The following is a 19,168-nucleotide window of genomic DNA, read 5'->3' on the forward strand; positions in this document are numbered from 1 at the left end:
GGCGCAGTGGTTAAGAATCTGCCTGCCAGTGCAGGGGAACCGGGTTCGAGCCCTGGTCTGGGAAGATCCCACATGCCGCGGAGCAACTAGGCCCGTGAGCCACAACCACTGAGCCTGCGCGTCTGGAGCCTGTGCTCCGCAACGGGAGAGGCCGCGACAGTGAGAGGCCCGCGCACCGCGATGAAGAGTGGCCCCCGCTCTCCGCAACTGGAGAAAGCCCTCGCACAGAAACGAAGACCCAACACAGCCATAAATAAATAAATAAATAAAGTTTAAAAAAAAAAAAAAAAAAACAAAGTATACTGTGTTGCATTATTATTTTATTTCATAAGCTCTGCAGCATAAAATGTTGCAAATAAAATCTCTCAAGGTTTTCAGGAAGATGAACATTATCTTCCTAGTCTTGGGAATAGATGTTCAGGGTTTTGTGAAAGTGGCAACTCCTATTTTTTGTTGCTGCTCAAGTTTTGTGTGCTCAGAGGCAGATATTGACAGGTGAAGTTTTGTTGAAGTTGTGTGCATGGAGCGTGTGTGTGTGTACTCAGATGAGAAATGGGTCACACACAGGATGAGTCAGACATTCGATTAGGTGTCAGTTTATGATCAATATTTATTTTGGGCTGCTAGTATGCATTGTTATTCTGAAATTGGTATATTGTTTTAAAAAATAGACAATTTGGGGGGCTCATTTTCAGGGTCCAGAAATTGACAAGAAAAATTTGTGCCTTGTCATCTTGTGACATCAGTGAAATTTATATGTCATGCTCCAGAATTAAATCACTCAACAAAGATAAATTGAATGCCGTTATGAACTTCTCACATCATAATCGCAAGCTGTGTTCGGTGAATTAGGAAATTTAATACAAGTTGAATACCCTGACCGAGTTCAGGAAGTGAGGAAAGGAGGCAAAGCAGATGGGCATCCAAAGTTAAATAACTACAATAGATGTCATATGTCAAAAGTTGCCAAATGAGTAACATGGGCACAGGCTATGTGTTCAGAGGCAAAAGTGGAGAAGCCGCCAAAGAATCCGGGCTAAATGGGACAGCAGAGTCATCAGAGGGTGGGACAGTGGGAGCTGAGGTTCTGGCTGGAATGCAGTTTTCAGGGAGGGAATGGCAGAGGTGAAATTGGACATCTAGCTTGATAATATATCACATTGAAATAATATCATAAATTGTTCTTTAGTTTCTTCCTCAATTATAATTATCATCAATTATTTATTTCCATTAAGCTCTCTCCCTTTTCAGTTTTTGTCCTTAAGTCTCTAAATATGAATATGTATGCTGTGTCTCCAAGACACAGTTGGTCTTGCTTCTTCAATAAGCGCAAAAGAACAGGTGGTGACAAGCAATCTCGGTTGATGATGATAATGTTTAAAATATTTTATTTTACATTGAATGTTTTCCTGATTCTTCATCCAACAGGCTCATGACACTGTCAGCAGCCCTGAAACACTTCATATGTTTGTTATATCTCTTTCTAATTCTTTCCATCTTAATAGGCTGGATCTGCTGTCAGCAGTCTTGAATGTCTGATTGAAAACAAAATCAAACAGATACGGAGAAATCAGAACCCTCATGCATTGCTGGTGAGAATGTAAAATGGTGCAGCTGCTGTGGAAGATAGTTTGGCGGTTCTTCAAAATGTTAGACACAGAGTTACCCTATGACCCAGCAATTCCACTCCTAGCTATATACCCAAGAAAATGAAAGCATACATCCACACAAAAACTTGTACATGCATGTTCATAGCAGCATTATGCATAGTAGCCAAAAAAAAAAGGCAGAAACAACCCAAATGTCTATGAGCTGATGATTATTCAACCATAGGAAGGAAGAAGTACTGATACATGTTATAACATGGATAAGCCTTGAAAACATGCTACTGAGTGAAAAAAGCCAGTCACAAAGGATCACATATTGTATGATTACACTTGTATGAAATGTCCAGAATAGGCAAATCTATAGAGACAGAAAGTAGAGTAGTGGTTGCCTAGGGCCGGGGGGAGAGGGGGTTTTGGGAGGAATGGGGGAGGATGACTGCTAAAGTGTTTCTTTTATAGGTAATGAAAATATTCTAAAATTAGATTTTAGTAATGGTTGCACACAGTGAATATACTCAAAACCACTGACTTGTACACTTTAAATGGGTGAATTGTATATTATACGATTTATATCTCAATAAAGCTGTTTTAAAAATCAAACACAGTAAGATTTTTAAAAAACCTTTTCTTGCTTGGTATTTTGGCTCTTCCTCTTGGTAGTCTCGTCCTCCCGCTGATGGTCATACAATAGCTGCTATTTTATGCCACATATTTTCCTCTATAATTTCCCTGGATCACATATTTTGATCCTAGGCCCTTCTGGAACATTCTTGGTAACCTATCTCAGGGTTTGACTTCTCTTCTGCATCAAAGGATTACAAGGAATAAAAGGAAACAACTGCACTTTTATAAACTCTTCTTTATGCTTGGAAATTGAAATTGGTCTCTTACCAAATGTGGTATCAGGGAAATGACATTATTTTTACAATAGAAAACCCAATACTTCTGATAAAAGCTAAGAGTTTATGCTTTAAATGAGATAAGACCATAGAATTATATGTGTGTTTTTTGAAACAAGCCCACTAGAATGTACACTTCTAAGAGGATCTAGCACCTTCCAGCTAGTCTTTTTATGAAGCTTTTTATTAATGCCAAGATTGATGAAATCATTGCTCAAACATTTTTGAAACTCTTATTTTGTTAGGTTTGCCTCCAAATCATGATATGTAATTTTTAAAATATCCTGAACGGCAATACATTTCTGTCCTTTAATGGTGATTTCATTTTTGGCAATAGTCAAAAGCCACCAAATGTTTGATAAGTAGGTCAAAAGACCAACCTGAACAGTATTTTTTAATGTCAAAAATGAAATATGACTGTAGGGTAATGAAACTTTTCTTTCCCCCGTAACTCAAACTAAATCTGAAGGCACTTTAAGAATATGAGTTTCAAAAAAATAATTTGAGTACTGACAGTATTATTGGAATGAGCCTCTGGCTTCTCACCAGATACAATGTCAGGGACTTTACACAGATTATTCCAATAAATCCTTCCAATAGTTCTGCAGGGTAAAATTTATCCCCATTTTACTGATAAGGAAACAAGGTCAGGGACTTCCCTGGTGGTCCAGTGGTTAAGAGTCCGCCTGCCAATGCAGGGGACACGGGTTCGAGCCCTGGTCCAGGAAGATCCCACATGCTGCGGAGCAGCTAAGCCCGTGCACCACAACTACTGAGCCTGCACTCCAGAGTCTGTGAGCCACAACTACTGAAGCCTGCGCACCTAGAGCCCATTCTCCGCAACAAGAGAAGCTACTGCAATGAGAAGCTCGTGCACCGCAACAAAGAGTAGCCCCTGCTCTCTGCAACTAGAGAAAGCCTGCACGCAGCAACGAAGACACAACGCAGCCAAAAATAAATAAATAAATATATTTATTAAAAAAAAAAAAAAAGGAAACGAGGTCAGAGAAGGTAAACAACGTGTCCAAATAAACCCAGCTCTCCTGAGGCAGAGCTGGTCCTCAAATCTCCAACCTGCTGATTCTCCATGGGGCCAACTGGATAATAAATGCTCTCGTATTAGTTTTAAAAATTATTCACTTTACCCTCCTACACTGTTGGTGGGAATGTAATTTGGTGCAGCCGCTATGGAAAACAGTATGGAGTTTCCTCAAAAAACTAAAAATAGTGTTGCCATATGATCCAGCAATCTCACTCCTGGGAATACACTCAGACAAAACTCTAATTCAAAAAGATACATGCACCCCTATGTTCATAGCAGCACTATTTACAATAGCCAAGATATGGAAACCACCTAAATGTCTATCGACAGATGAACAGATAAAGAAGATGTGGTACATATATACAATGAAATACTACTCAGCCATTATAAAGAACGAAATAATGCCATTTGCAGCAACATGAATACAACTACAGATTATCATACTAAGTGAAGTCAGAAAGAGAAAGACAAATACCGTACGATATCACTTATATGTGGAATCTAAAATATGACACAAATGAACCTATCTATGAAACAGAAACAGAATCAGGGACATAGAGAACAAACTGGTGGTTGCCAAGGGCGAGGGGGTGGGGGAGGGATGGAGTGGGAGGTAGGGGATAGCAGATGTAAGTTTTTTTTTATTTTTGTTTTTTGCTTGTCACTGTCAGCTTTTTCATGGAAGACTTTAGTAAGGGAGTTTCCAGGGAGAAGAATGAGCTATTCTAAGCAACGACATTTAGGAAGAAAGAGGAGTTCCTGTGGTCGTTGGGCCAGCTAGCTATAGAAACTGGTCCCAAGTAGTCAATGGCTTGGAAATGGGGTAGATGAATTGTGAAATGCCCACAAAATACAGTTAGGAATTATGTGGATAAAAGTTCCTGGAAGCTGAAGTCTTCTTTATGGACAGAATCAACAGAACGTGCGTGGCAGAGCTGGCCACAACGTCCCAACATAGCACATTCTGACATTCAAATTAGACTTATTTATATGTGCCTCCTTGTGATTCCTTCAACTTGGTACTATGCTGATTATCTGTACACAGGGATTCTAAATTGAAACAACCTCACTCACATCACCACTATCACTCAGTTTTTGGAGACCAACAGCTTGGTCCAAATTTTTAAAAAGATAATAGGTTAAAAGACAAAAAAAAAGTCAACTAAGCTATCAGGCCTAATCAAGAATGGCTTAATATTATTCATTGTCTTCTTTGAACATTTTACTTAAGTGTTTTGTTAGCGCTACTAGCTCAGGGTTCCCACCACATGCATCAATTTGTTTATAGGCTTTAGATTCAAGCTCTTTAAGAGTATTCCGTGTGTATTCAAAAGAACCTACTTTCTCAAGATAAGGTACACAGTATTTTTTAATATCTATGTTTTCGGTTCTCTGGCTCAAGATATTCTGCACCTGGGTGGTTTCAGGCCTCGACCAGATAGCATGAATAGTAGGGAATGAGAACTTTCCCTCTGTTAGATCTTCACAAAAGCTTTTGTTTTCACTATATTCTTTGGAGTGTAGATTAGCATAATCATCCCTAATTTGGAAAAACAGCCCAGGTGTATTCAGCAGTGGCTTTAAATCTTCTTTGTAATCAGAGAACAACTGCATGAGACCTACTGTTAATCCAAATAGTCCTTCTGTCTTTTGCAGGACCATTGCTTTATATTCTCCTTCAGTGGGACATGTGTAATTATCCTTCCAGTAGGTATCTAGGCCTTGTCCCTGATGGAGTTCTAAAAGCTGGCGAGTAAAAAGCTTTACTGCATCTGGGTGATCAAGGGTTAAGACTTTCTCTAGGTCAAGAATATGTGCATAATTGGCAGAACTGATGACAGATGGAATTCCATAGATGCTGTGTGCCACTGGAAAGCCACGTCGGAGTTTTGAGTTGTCTTCGACATCATCAATGAGTAAACTGGCATTATGCACCATTTCCGTCACTTCAGTGATAATCTGTAGCTTGTCTTAGGGAACTTTTAGCCAATGATTAATTGCCTGTGGAAGTTTGGTTCTCACTTGTTTACCTGGTAACTGAGGTAAGTACTTGTAAGGTTCTTGAAGAATTCTTTGGGCTGTTTCTTGAGTCTTCTCCATTCTTTGTAAATTTCAAAGCTGATGGTTCGAGGGTGATATCACAACTTTCACGCTGCGGGTCCGGGAGTAGCAGCCCCCGGAATCAACTTCCCACCTTAGAGTTCAGAACAAGGCTCCCCCGGACGCCTACATGAATCCCTCCCCTCACTTCACCATAGAACTCTCCGCCCTGCTCAGCCGCCAGCGACACTGAATTACTCAGTGCAAGAAAATGCGCCATCCCAGTCACACTCCAGATGTAAGATTTTGTATATAGGATGGATAAACAACAAGGTCCTAGTGTATAGCACAGAGAACTGTATTCAATATCTTATGATAAACCATAATGGAAAAGAATATTTTGAAAAAAGAATGTATATATATGTATAACTGAGTCACTTTGCTGTACAGCAGAAATTAACACAACATTGTAAATCAACTATACTTCAATAAAAAATCAAATAAATTCTGGTTTCAATACTTACTAGGTATGTGACCCTGGACAAATCACTTAACCTACCCATGTCATGATCTCTTCACCTATAAAATGGGGATGATGTTAATGGCACGTACTGCACAACTATGAAGATTAAATGAGTCAACTTAGAACAATACTTGGCACATAGGTACTGCTATAAGTGCTCGCTGTTATTATTACTCTTATTAATTCCAGGAATCCATGGCTCCAAAGTCAAGTGATGGTTCAGCTACCCTCATTGTGGCCCTGCTAAAAGATTTTAAGTATTGTTTTCTTTCTAAGCCAAACCTGCTTTCTAGTGGTTCTAGTGGTATTCATTCAGGCAGTCCACGGGCCGATTACAAGAAGATGCTATTTGCATTTTACCAGATTACAGGAATCAACTCAATTAATAGACCTCATTAATTCCTGACTCTTAATCCATTTACACTAATATGCTTATTCCCTGGATGGACAGTTCCCCTAGCTATATTCATCGTTTTAATTTTATTATAGGTTTTAACATTATCTTCCTAATACCTTTCTTTGGCCCTGCTCCCTTAGGCTATGTTTTCTGATTTCATAAACCGAAAAGCACAGCGTTGCATGACGCGTGGCATGGGGGCCTTCCAAGGAGCTCAGAGAAGAAACATGGCAAACCCTCACAAATCTGGATTCCACTGACTCTGAACTTGTGATAATTTTGATGCAGGGTAAATGAGAAGTTTTTGGTGTTATTAGAGGAGAAAGGTGTTGTACTCAAATTTTGCCAGGTTGAACTTATTTTCTAGTTCCAGATCTGAAATGAGGAGATAAGAAAGGAAGCTTGAAAGGGCAGAAAAGCCCCATTTCCTTGAGGAAGACTTAGCCCAGTTTCAAGCTTGGACATACACACAGCAGGTGGAATTAGGAAATAAAAATTGTAAACCACTCCGAGAGGAAAGCCAAGTGACTAATTTTTTAAAAGATATTTCTCATATTTTAATATAATGATACAACTTAGCATAGAAGGATAGATAGTTATTATGTCCTTACTGTATATCTTTTAAAAATTATTTATTTATTTTTTTTGAAGTATAGTTGATTTACAATGTTGTGTTAATTACTGCTGTACAGCAAAGTGATTCAGTTATACATATATGTATACATTCTTTTTTTAATATTCTTCTCCATTATGGTTTATCACAGGATATTGAATTTAGTTCCCTGTGCTATACACTAGGACCTTGTTGTTTATCCATCCTATATATAAAAGCTTACATTTTCTAGCCCCAACTTCTCACTCCATCCCCCCCAGCCCCCTCCCCCTTGGCAACCACCAGTATGTTCTCTATGTCCGTGAGTCTGTTTCTGCTTCATAGATAGGTTCATTTGTGCCATATTTTATATTCCACATATAAGTGATATCATATGGTGTCTTTCTCTTTCTGACGTACTTCACTTAGTATGATAATCTCTAGTTGAATCCATGTGAAACCAAGATTTAAATGTGTTCTAACCATTAAACTACACAGCCTCTCTTCATCTATGCTGCCTCTGTTGTGAAGCAGGCTGGCAAAGAGGACAGGGCTGGCAGCAAAGGACAGTCTCTTTTCCATGGGTCAGAAAGATTTTGCCTGATGTTATATTCATAAACTTATCTGGAAAAGAAAAAAAAAGGATGAATCTTCAAACACAAATGGTTGGAAGAATTTGCCTTCTAATGAGAAAAAAACCAAAGTCTCTCCCCTTGCTAACTGAGTCCCTCGTAGAGGACTGCATTATTCCATCACGTCCTCCCTCCCTGTATCCATATCCCTTGCCATGTAACTTTGCAGTTCTTCTCACTAGGGATGGCGTCTACTTCTCCTTTCCTTGACTTTAGCCTCAGCCATGTGATTCACTTTGGCCAAAGGGATATTAGCAAAAGTGATACAAGCAGGGGCTTGAAATGTACTTGCACAGCTGGGCTGCTTTCCTTTTCTTGGTCATCTCCATGAGGATAACATACTCTCTGGGGAGCCGGCTGGTCCAAGAAGGAGGAGAGACAGGCAGAGCAGACCTTTGAGCCAATCCCTGCTGAGCCCAGCTTGCAGATGTGTGAGTGAAAATAGACGATTGTTGTTTTAAGGCACTGGATTTTGAGGTGGTTTGTTTTACAGTAAGATTGTGATAATAACTGATGGATAATCCACTCATTTGCTTTTTTATTTTAGGTACCAATTCCTCCCACCCATGAAACACACTCAGACGCACTCACCTATATTTAATTATAGCAAATACAACCATCTTTCCCTCTTCCGTCCCCTTTCTCCTTAATATGGCTTTATGCCACTACACTCATCTTTTTTTTTCCTCCTTAGTACTTCTGACACACTTCTGCCTGATCCACCACCACCTCTGTGATGGGATTGGTGGCACCGTGACCCTGGAGGTAACACAACTGATCACCATTCCTCTCTACCCTTATGTACACTGCCGTCTTACTGGTAAAATAATTCAAACAAGTATGTTCACAGAGGCCAGTTTTCAAAAGCCAACTACTCACTGATTCTCTTAGTCTAGTTTATGAAGTGATTCTAAGGGACCGTACAAAATTTCCAACCAGTCTGAACTTAATCAATCACCACCTGTCCCTTTTCAATAAATGTGCCTATAGCAGTCATGGACATTTTGGTGGAAACTTAAGTCACTCTTCTAAAAGGATATTGTGCTTAAGTTACTCTTCCAAAAGTATTTATATTCAATTTATGTTTAAATAATTTCAAACACACCCAGAAAAGTTGCAAGAATAATACAGGGAAGTCCCAAACAACCTTCACCCACTTTCGGCAATTAACATTTTGCCACATTTGCTTTATCATTGTCTCTTTTTCTTTCTCTATTTTTTCCCGACCCTTTTGAGAGTAAATTGCAGATATCACGTCCCCTTGCCCCTAAATTCTTCAGTGTGCGTTTCCTAACAGCAAGGACATTCTTTTGCATGATCACAGCTAAAACTTAATATTGATTTCATGCTCTAATCTGATATACGATCTGTATTTGAATTTTGCCAATTTTCCAAATAATATCCTTTATGGCATATTCTCCCCTTCTTTGGATTCCCTGAATCCAATTCAGGATCATAGATGGCAATTAATTGTCACATCTCATCTCTTTAGCCTGTTTTTTTTTTTTTAATTCTTTTATTTATTTATTTTAAATTTATTTATTTTATTTATTTTTGGCTGTGTTGGGTCTTCGGTGCTGCGCACGGGCTTTCTCTAGTTGCGGGCGAGCGGGGGCTACTCTTCGTTGTGGAGCGCAGGCTTCTCATTGCAGTGGATTCTCTTGTTGCGGAGCATGGGCTCTAGGCTCGCGGGCTCTAGAGCGCAGGCTCAGTAGTTGTTGCGCAGGGGCTTAGTTGCTCTGTGGCATGTGAAATCTTCCTGGACCAGGGCTCGAACCTGTGTCCCCTGCACTGGTAGGCAGATTCTTAACCACTGTGCCACCAGGGAAGCCCTCTTTAGTCTCTTTTAATCTAGAACAGCTCCTTAGCCCCTCCTTGGCTTTCATGAGCTCGGCATTTTGGAGTAGTTTGGGCCAGTTATTTCCTAAAATGTCTTTTAATTTAGTATTATCTGAGGTTTTCTCATGGTTAGATTGGGGTTATGCATCTTTAGCAGGAATACTACATAGGTTGCATTTACATTTTAAATTCTATTTCTAATTGTGACAAAAACAATATGCAATATAATTTAAAGACTCTAGCAGGTGAAGAACTATTACTGAGAGAGGGAGAAGTTGGCCATTCTCCCTCTATTTTAAGCCAGTATTATTTCTCTGTGGTATATTCATTGTGCTCTAGAAGAATAGTGCACTTTAACAAGAGCATACTGTAATTACTGTCCTGCAGTAATTACAGAAAGATTTTGGCTCTGTAAAAACTTTCTAAATGTTAGGGCCACAGAAAGATGTTTTCAATTTTGTGGACTCCCTAACTCTGAACACCTCTGCTGAGGAGGGCAGGGATCCCTGGTCATTTAGGCATCAGACCAGGACAGTACTAGATGACCACTAAGGTGCTTTCTGACCCTGACATGTATCCCAGGAAAGCTAAGGTCTGCATTCACTCTAACTTTCTAATTGCAGGCAAGGATATCACTCTTTGAATTAACAGGAAATTTTTTAGTATATTAAGAGTCTACATATCATATGAAAAGATGCTCAATTTTCTAAAACTTTTAAAAATGCAAATTAAAACTGTGCTAAGCTGCCATCTTTTACCTATGAGATTAGCAAAAATCTAAAAATTTAATAACACCCTGTGTTGGTGAGGACATGGGAGAATAAACACACTCATGTATTACTGGTGAAAACACAAATTGGTATATAACCTCTCTGGAAGGTAATTTAGTAATGACTATCAAAATTGTAAATTTATTCGCCCTTTAATGAGCAACTAAGTTTGGGGGAATTTATTCTACAGCTATACTTGCACACATGGAAGATGATATAAGTACAAGATTACTCTCAATGAAGCTCCATTTGTAATTGCAAAAGATTAAAAACAATGCAAATGTCCATCAGTAGGGAACTGGTTAAATAAATGTTTATTTACTCATCCAGTGGAATACCATGCAGATGTCCAAAAAAGGGTGGTAGGGGGAAAGCTCGCTAGGTACTGATTTAGAAAGAGCTCTACATAGCAACACTATTAATAGCCAAGACCTGGAAACAACCTAAATGTCCATCGACAGATGAATGGATAAAGAAGATGTGGTATATATATATACAATGGAATATTACTGAGCCATAAAAAAGAATGAAATAATGCCATTTGCAGCAACATGGATGGACCTAGAGATCATCATACTAAGTGAAGGAAGTCAGACAGAGAAAGACAACTACCATATGATATCACTTATATGTGGAATCTAAAATATGACACAAATGAACATATCTACAAAGCAGAAACAGACTCACAGACATAGAGAACAGACTTGTGGTTGCCAAGGAGGAGGGGGGGTGGGGAAGGAAGGACTGGGAGTTAGGGATTAGCAGATGCAAACTATTATATATGGGATGGATAAACAACAAGGTCCTCCTGTATAGCACAGGGAACTATATTCAACATCCTGTAATACACCATAATGGAAAAGAATATGAAAAAGAATGTATATATATGTATAAATGAATCATTTTGTTGTACAGTAGAAATTAACACAACATTGTAAATCAACTATACTTCAATTAAAAAAAGAAAGAGCTCTAAAATATATTAAGTGAAAAAATACAAGTTTTTATATGTAGCACCATTTTTATACTATTCTATCTTTGGTATAAAAGCGAGGGGACTAAAAGTCGATATATATATTTGCTTGTACGTCCACATATAAACTAAGAACCTTAGTGAGGGGAGTTCTTGGCAGATGGGGGTCAAGGATTAGCAAGAGGCTTTCACTGTCTATCCTTTGTACTTTCAGGTTTTTGAACCACACAAATGCATTACCTATCCAAAAGCTAAATTTAAAAAGTAATAAACAGAATGAACAGAAAATGGTAAAATAAAAACAAACAAAAAAGAATCTATGTTTCCCTTCCTGCTAACCTGGAGTTATGAGCGCCAGAGGCAACTTTCTAGCATTTAGGACTTTTTCTCTGTTAAATATGATAATGTGAGGTATAAAAGGCATTCTCAGCAGTGTGTGTGTGTGTGTGTGTGTGTGTGTGTGTGTGTGTGTGTGTGTGAGAGAGAGAGAGAGAGAGAGAGAGAGAGAGAGAGAGAGAGAGGGAGTCTAAATTTATTTTCTTCCAGGAAACCAAATCCCAATTCATTTATATAAGCATGGTGTAGTCACCCCTGTTGGCGCTCTATGCAAATCTCCTTGGGATCCCTTTTATATTTTGCGAGCTCTCACCATTCCCAACTTCTGTGTGCTCTGCTTATAATGGCCTGCACCTGTGACACTCTTTAGAGACCTGCCCTTGGGCTGGTCCAGCTACTTTGCTCTCTAGAGCAGAGAGCAAGAAATGCCTGGAAATTTACTTCCCCCGGGGCAGACTTAACCAATGATTTACCAGTGCAGGAGCATGAAATCCTAGCTCCTTGCCTCTGATCTGAACAAACTTGGAGGTATAATCTATGTTCTAGACCTTCTCACAATAGCGGGCTGTGGCTGGGACTTTGCTTGAAACTGCACATTTCCTTGGCTTCTTTCCCTTCCAGGCTCTACTTCTCCTACACCCTTACTGGTTTCTCCTAGGAATACTCCTTTTCATAAGTCATTTGTATGTGAATCCATGTCTCAGGATCCCTTTCTGAAGAACATGACCAAAGACATATGATTTATTTGATTTAGAGTGGCTGTAACATGATACCAAAATTTGATTTTTCCCAACAAATAGATTTGAGAAATTGGGGTACCATTATTATAAATTCCAATCCCACCTTTGATACATTGAAAATACTCCAGATGATACCTCATTATGCAATTATTTTATGACATATAATAATTTAAATAACTTGCTTCTATGAGCAAATGGGTTTTACCACACACCTAATCATATTACCAATTTAGTTAACGCAGAAGCCCTGCCCTTAGGGTCTAGTATTTTAAAAGACTGTAAATGGAATTTACAATGTTTCAGGTAGACCAACATGGAAGTAACAAAAGAAACAATTTCCTACATCATCTTGGGTTATCTGCTAACCTCCTGAAGCATGAGATCTTATTACTCCTATCATTATTTTTGCCTGCCTACCTAAGGATGTCATGAAAGCTCAAAGTAGAACACAGCTAATTTAACAACTGCATATTTGAATTTCTCCCTGTAAAAGCTTGTTTTCTCAAATATAACACATCTTTTCTCTTACAAAAGAACCAGTTTCCTGGACAACATTTTCTATTTCTCCCTTCCCCATAAACACCACCTTGGTATCTGGAATTTCCCTACATGTAAGGGCTTTGGTCAAATGTTTGACTGTTTTAAGAAGCATCCACAGTACAACAAATGACAGAGAGAACATCCTGGTCCTTTACAGGCTTCCAGTCTGCAACAAGAAGGATTAACATCTAGATGAGAGGCCAGCAAACTACAGACTCCAGGCCAAACCTAGCCTACTGCCTGTTTTTGTATCACCCCATGAGCTCAGAATAATTTTTACATTTTTAAATCATTGGAAAAAATTCAAAAGAAGAATATCATTTTATGACAAAAGCTATGTGAAATTCAGATTTCAGTGTCCATAAATAAAGTTTTGTTGGAGCACTGCATCACTCACTCATTCTGCATATTGTCTATGGCTACTTTCAGTTGAGTAGTTGCAACAGAGAGAGTGTGGCCCTCTGTGGTCGGGAAAACAATGCCTTATCCCTGGAACCTGTGAATCTGTGAACTTACATGGCAAAGGGACTTTGCAGATGTGATTAAGGTTATGGATTTTTTTTTTTAATTGAAGTGTAGTTGATGTACCATATTATATAATTTACAGGTGTGCAATACAGTGATTCACAATTTTTAAAGGTTAGACTCCATTTATAGTTATTACAAAATGTTGGCTATATTCCCCGTGTCGTACAATACATCCTTGTAGCTTGTTTTATACCTAGTAGTTTGTACCTCTTAATCCCCTACCCCTATATTGCCCCTCCCTCCTTCCCTCTCCCCACTGGTAACCACTAGTTTGTTCTCTATATCTGTGAGTCTGCTTCTTTGTTGTTATATTCACTAGTTTGTTGTATTTTTTAGATTCCATGTATAAATGATATCCTACAGTATTTGTTTCTGTCTGACTTCTGCTAAGTGAAATAAAGTTACAGGCCTTGAGACGAGGAGATTGTCCTAGATTATCTAGGTAGGTCCAATCTAATCATATGAGCTCTTAAAAGCAGAGAATTTTCTCCAGTTGGAGTCAGAGAGATGTGACAGGAGGGAAAGTCAGAGAGATTCAAAGTATGTGAAGGATCTGGTGTGCTGTTGCTGGTTTGAAGATGGAGGGGACAACGTAACAAGGACTGTAGGCTGTGTTAAGGAGCTGAAAGAAGCTGACAGCCAGCAAGGAAGAGGGAGCATCTAGCCATATTGGACTGGATTCTGCCAGCCACCTGAATGAACTGAAAAGCAGATTCTGCCCTCGGAGCCTCCAGCAACAAGGCCTAGCCACCACCTTGACTTCTGTCTTTTGAAATGCTAATATGCTGAGCTCCACAGTGCTGGTCTTTTAACCAAAGAGCTATGAGGTTATAAATGAGTATTAACTTTAAGCTGCTAAATTTTGATAAAGTAACCGGATTAAGCCCCAGATGGAGTCACTCATGCTAAGTCCCATGTCAGCAAACCAAACTAACTTAACTAAGTTTCTATGCTCGGATCTTCTGGAAAAGGAAGGCCTAAGTCAGCCAATCAGCGCTTGCCTGCTCTGCACAAGATACCCGACCTGGTCCAACGCTTCCCTTTTCACCATATAACCAATCAGCAAATGCCCAGTATGACTTCCTTGTCCCTGCTCACTTTGGTCCATAAAAATCTCTCACCTTGTACAGTACTTTGGAGCTCCTTTCTATCTGCTAAAGTGGATACTGCCTAATTCATGAATCACTGAACAAAAGCCTTCTAGATCAGTACATTGTCTGTGGAAAATTTTAACAGTTTGTAGTAACTTGTTTCAGCAGTGATAGGAAACGAATACTTCCTCAAACCCTAAAATATTTGCTATCTGGCCTTTTCCAGATAAATTTTGCCAAACATTGACCTGAATCCTTACTCCCCAAATTGTGGGTGCTCAGACCAGCAGCACAGGTATCACTCTAGAGCTTGCTAGAACTGCAGAGTCTCTTAATTAACCAGATGGAAGGGAATCTTTCACAACGTATATCAAATTACCAGAATGTGCACTTTAAATATCTTACAATTTTATATGTCAATTATCCTCTATAAAGCTGAAATTAAACAAATGAAAGTTAAAAAAATAAAAAACCTCAATACCCATATGATATATGCCCATTATGTGAGTTCACACACACACACACACACACACACACACACACACACAAAAGGAAATGCAGAGTCTCAGACCTCACTGAGACCTACTGAATCAGAATCTGCATTCTAACAAGATCCCTAGGGGATTCTTTTGCACATTAAAATCTGAGAAGCACTTGTCTAGAGTTCATTTTGCTGTTGTCTTAGCTGTTACCAAGATGATCTTAGCTGCGTTTGTCAGGATAGAGAGTTGAGCAGAGATGTACACAGAAATAACGTTAGAGAAAAGCTGGAAGTTGGACTTGGCTGGCTATTTTATAATTATCACAGCCACCAGCATCCTTATCTCCATCCTTGGCATTATCATAACCACATTCATCATCATGCCAAAGCAGCATCAAGAACCCGCTTCTGGCACCTGCACTGAAATTATTGCCTATTTTACTTGACTCTTTCAACTCCCCAGAAAGCTACTTTATTAGTTCCTTAGGGCTCCTGTAACAAAGCACCACAACTAGATAGCTTCAAATAACAGAAATTTATTCTCTAACAGGTCTGTAAGCCAGAAGTCAGAAATCAACATGTTGGCAGTGTTGGTTCCTCCTGGAGACTCTAAGGAAGAATCTGTCCCATGCCTATCTCCTAGTTTCTGGGGGTTGCTGGCAATCCTTGGCTTTCCTTGACTAGTACATGCATCACTCTAATCCCTGCCCCCACCTTCATATCATCTTCTCCTCTGTGTCTCCAATCTCCCTCTGCCTGTCTCTTATAAGAACACCTGTTATTGGATGTAGGGGTCACTCTAAATCCAGAATACTATCATCTCAATATCCTTAACTTAATTACATCTGCAAAGACCCTTTTGCTAAATAAAGTCACATTCACAGGTTCTTGGGGGGTGGAGTGAGGGTTTTTGGATGTGGACATATCTTTTCAGAGGCCACCATTCAACCCGCTAAAACCACCATTAAGGACCATAAGTTGGCTAATCAAAGCTAAGGTGACTCACTGCAGTGGGGACAAACCCATCCTTACTGAGTCTTAATGAGTGTCTCAAAAGGGGGAAATGAGCAGAGGTTAGTTATAGGGTTTTAAGGTGTGGAGTGGGTGATTTTAAGAGGAGTCTTGCAAGGTGGAGTATTGATTGGGATTGGGCAGAGTTTTATGACATAATAAATTTGGATTGGAGAACACAGTGAGGAAAGTCTTGATGATCAAGCTTGTCACTTAACGACCTAAGTTTCCACAAGGATAAACTTCTTCTGGGCCTTAGGCTCCATCTTCTATACAATGAAAGCCTTGCTGGAAAGTATGCAGATGAAGGCTTTGCAGTCATTTATACCTCAACAGGGATGAGTTTGTCTGATAGCTTTCAGAGAGTTCAATTCGATAGAGTAAAATGAACTTCAACCATGATCCAGGCTAAAGGAGATGGAAACCTTACAGATAGCCAGATCCTTTATTTGGTTATCCAGCCAGGCTACGTCTTTCCCTGCAGTAAAGTAAAATTCCAGTCTCTCAGTATTCAGCTGGTACTGCTCATATATTAGATGTAACTGAGAAAAAAAGTGTATGTTCTATGCAGTTATGTATAGGTACCACTTTAAAAATAGAATATTAACCCTGTTTACTTATTTATTATCCATTTTCTTCTACTGGAACATATTCTTTCTTCATTAGGGACTTTGGTCTTGTTCATCATTCCAACCCTAGAACTCTTTCCTGGCACAAATGAAGTGCTTGGTAAGTATTTGTAGGATAGATGAAAATAGACTATAGCTATTTGGATAAATACATTAAAATACTATAGGATATATATGGACAAAGGAGTCAGGCAGAAAATGTCTCTTGCTTGCTTATATCTTGAAGGCCAAATAAGTCAATTTCTAGTTAAGATACATTCAAATCCCACTGATTATGATAGTAAGGGTGTTTTGGAAGAGAAAAGTGGTAATAGAAGTTTGAAATAGAAATATGCAATTTGGTTCCTATTCTATTTTTAGAAGATTTAAGGTAGGGTGAGCTATAACTGCATCTAAACTGCAGGATGAAGATAAACCTCTGAAACCAAATCAGGACATATAGAATCCAAACCGTTTTTCATTACAAAAATGGAAGCCAGTTTGTAGGATCCTCTTTAAAGCAGCTAGTATGTATTAAGGCAGAGGAAATTATTGTAATGATTGATTTTAATTTAGTACAAGTCTGTCTTTAATAAATGAAATTTTCTCTCTCTTAAAAGAAATCTAAAATATCTTGGAGAGGTTGTCAAGAGACGAGAGAGCTAAGCTTTGCCGGAAAAAAAGAGAATGATGTTCTTATGGGGAATTCTGAAGAGTATTAAAATTGACTAATTCATTAGAAGAGACTTTTGTGAGCTTATTACAAGTTCTTCATTATTGCAGTTCTTCCAAAAGGGCTTAAAAGGCTTTTTAATGCAAAATGAACAGTACATCTTGCTTTGATGTTTCCTAAATATCTGACTTTTAAAAAATAGAATAAGTAGATATAAAAGCCATACATATTTTCAGTTTCCCCAATGATTTTAAATATTATTTTCTATGATTCAGATAGTTCAGCAATTTGTTCATTGCTATTTCACTTTGTTCCATAAGATCTTTGTCGCATACACAAAATATTTGTATTAGTCTGTGCAAACATGCTTTGTTAACTTCTTTTTTTTCTGCAGCTTTGAGATATAATTGACATATAGCACTGTATTTTAACATATACAGCCTAATAATTTGGTTTACATACATCATGAAGTGATTATCACGATAAGTTTAGTGAATATCCATCATCTCATATAGGTACAAAAATTAAAGAAATAGAAAAAAAATTTTTTTCTTTCTTGTGATGAGAACTCAGGATTTCCTCTCTTAACAACTTCCATGTATAACATACACAGTGTTAATTATATTTATCATGTTGTACATTACAGCCCTAGCAGTTAGTTATCTTATAATTGGTAGCTTGTACATTTTGACTATCTTCATCCAATTCCCCTCGCCCCCCTCCCCACTTTTAACATACTCCAAGTTTACAACGCAATTCAATCCTTCTCTGATATATTAGCACCATCACAATTGCCTCATTCTTTGACAGGACCATGGTTCATTGCAAAACTATGTAAATGTAAAAAAAGGATCTTCTTTTTCCTCACTGCTTAGTTGCTGTTGGGTCAGCTCCCCAGGGATCTGATGCACTGAAGGCTATTTGAAAACCTGCCTTGAAAAGATACTCAGCATCACTACTTATTAGAGAAATGCAAATCAAAACTACAACGAGGTACCACCTCACACCAGTCAGAATGGCCACCATCAAAAAGTCTACAAATGATAAATTCTGGAGAGGGTGTGGAGAAAAGGGAACCCTTCTACACTGTTGGTGGGAATGTAAATTGGTACAACCACTATGAAGAACAGTATGGAGTCTCCTTAAAAAACTAAAAGTATAGCTACCATATGATCAAGCAATCCCACTCCTGGACATATATCCAGAAAAGTTAAAAACTCTAATTTGGAAAACTACATGAACCCCAACGTTCATAGCAGCACTATTCACAATAGCCAAGACATGGAAGCAACATAAATGTCCATCAACAGATGAATGGATAAAGAAGATGTGGTATATATATACATATATATATATATATATATACATATATATATATATGTATATATATACATGTATATATATACAATGGAATATTATTCAGCCATAAAAAAGAATGAAATAATACCATTTGCAGCAACATGGATGGACCTAGAGATTATCATACGAAGTGAAGTAAGGCAGACAGAGAAAGACAAATATCATATGATATCATTTACATGTGGAATCTGAAAAAAATGATACAAATGAACTTATTTACAAAACAGAAACAGACTCACAGACTTCGAAAACAAACTTACGGTGACCAAAAGGGAAAGGGGGGCAGGGAGGGATAAATTAGGAATTTGGGAGTAACATATACACACCACTATATGTAAAATAGATAAACAACGAGGACCTACTGTATAGCACAGGAAACTATACTCAATATTTTGTAATAACCTATATGGAAAAGAATCTGTAAAAGAATATATATATATATGTAATATATAAAATTGAATCACTTTGCTGTACACCTGAACTAACA

General features: G+C 38.3%; 1 pseudogene across 1 annotated transcript; it reads right to left on the reverse strand.

The window, feature by feature from the left end:
- Nucleotides 1–294: 294 nt before the first annotated feature.
- On the reverse strand, nt 295–19,100 carry LOC309620476 (geranylgeranyl pyrophosphate synthase pseudogene; annotated as a pseudogene). The gene has a single exon. The product of its transcript is annotated as a geranylgeranyl pyrophosphate synthase pseudogene (transcript).
- Nucleotides 19,101–19,168: the final 68 nt, after the last annotated feature.

The sequence above is a fragment of the Balaenoptera borealis genome (genome assembly GCF_965194805.1).
Source record: "Balaenoptera borealis genome assembly, chromosome: X".
NCBI classification, from domain to species: Eukaryota; Metazoa; Chordata; class Mammalia; order Artiodactyla; family Balaenopteridae; genus Balaenoptera; species Balaenoptera borealis.